We start from the raw sequence: 1,652 nt of genomic DNA, 5'->3' as shown, positions 1-1,652 counted from the left end.
CTGTTCGTTTCTGTCATCTCTCTCTCTCTCTCTCTCTCTCTCTCTCTCTCTCTCTCTCTCTCTCTCTCTCTCTCTCTCTCTCTCTCTCTCTCTCTCTCTCTCTCCAGATTACATTGTTATTTCAGAGCCATTAAAGGTCAGAAGTTCCTCTTTAGACAACACAGAATTCCCATCCCTTACAAACAGTATATTGGAAGTAAACATTTAGATGGAGATGATTCACTGAGAAATGCAAGACGGAATACGAGTTTCTCCAAAATCATCTCGTAATCTTGAACTTATTTACCGCTGTGGTCACGTCAGGCTTTCCATATTTCAGGCCAAAGACAGTACGTACTAACGAATGAAGGTTTCAACATTTGCTAACCTTTAATTCGAGTGGATGCCATTCCTAATTTAAGACCGTGGCTAGGATTCGAACCTCTCGGCCACCAAGCCTCGTGGAACCACTGTACCACATCGGAGTCTTTAAATTAAAAACAATGGTTCCCAATCTTTTTCATTACATTATGCGTTTACTGACTTCTTCAAGTTCGTGTTATCATATCATCAAGTGTAAGTACAGTAGTATATATCTATGATGAACAAACGCTGGTAAACCGTTGAAAAGGATCCCTCTATTGAGAGTCGGTCACCGCTAGCCGTGTCGGGTATCTCAGGCGAAGTTGCCAACTCATTTTTTTTTTTTTAATATTCTAATATAAATTTCAAAGCCTCAGTTTCCTATAATTTACAGTTGGGTTATCCCTGAATACATTCTTGTGCCGCGCTGTCAGGACGCCCGGCAGCCACAAACACCTGTGTTTGTGAGTCCGATGTGGCTGTGCCTAGCGGGGTGGTGGATAACGTGACGCAATCAGGCCCAGAACAGGACAGACAAGGACGACGCCAAAGCATGTACTTTGCGAAACCGGGCACTTTAAAGATTACTTCATGATACGGCACAGTACAGGGACGCAATATCCCTCATTCCGGCAATCACAGCCTCAGGCAGTTTTCTCACGGCACGGCACTGTCTATGTGCGGCTGCAATGCAACAGAAAAAGCACAGGAAAGGTACAACAATCTACAAAGGTGACGGAGAACAGAACCGCACTCTGGCCAGCTGGCGCACCTCCCCCCCTCTGTCCTCTCTGTCTCGGTGACTCACCGCCGCGCTCACCGGCAGCCACGTGTCCCGTATGAGAAGCGTCTGTTATTCTCTACGTTTTTTTCTTGCACCCATACCAATATGAATGCCTTTATTCTCAGCCTTCATTACCCACTCAAATTATCCAAATTACCCACATGTGGGTAGTTACCCATAGGTTAGGAACTACTGCTAAAATAATATTGAAGTGTGCCCCCTGTGAGAATCGAACTCACGACCCCTGGTTTTCCAAGACCAGTGCTCTGCCCCTGAGCTAAGGAGGCGTTAAAGTTACACAAAACTAAAAAAGATCATGAGGCAACTGCCACGCCACTGCGCATCAAAAGGGATCAGAAAGACACTTCGATTGTCTCCAGGGGCGTGACTATCTCTTAAGGGGGACGAGTGCACGCCATGTCCTAAACTGATGCTAATGGGTGATGTGAAAATTGTACTGCTAGCTATTTGAAGACTTCAGTAGTAGGAAGCAGCGTGGTAGTTTCTAGGAGCTTCCAAATGGTGT

General features: G+C 45.6%; 1 non-coding gene across 1 annotated transcript; it reads right to left on the bottom strand.

Moving 5' to 3' along the window:
- Window positions 1–1,340: 1,340 nt before the first annotated feature.
- On the bottom strand, window positions 1,341–1,413 carry Trnap-ugg (transfer RNA proline (anticodon UGG)). The gene has a single exon. It is a non-coding gene; the product is annotated as a tRNA-Pro (tRNA).
- Window positions 1,414–1,652: the final 239 nt, after the last annotated feature.

The sequence above is a fragment of the Scylla paramamosain genome, chromosome 5 (genome assembly GCF_035594125.1).
Source record: "Scylla paramamosain isolate STU-SP2022 chromosome 5, ASM3559412v1, whole genome shotgun sequence".
Taxonomy (NCBI): Eukaryota; Metazoa; Arthropoda; class Malacostraca; order Decapoda; family Portunidae; genus Scylla; species Scylla paramamosain.
The sequence above is the reverse complement of the archived record's forward strand: the minus strand, read 5'-3'. Positions and strand labels throughout refer to the sequence as shown.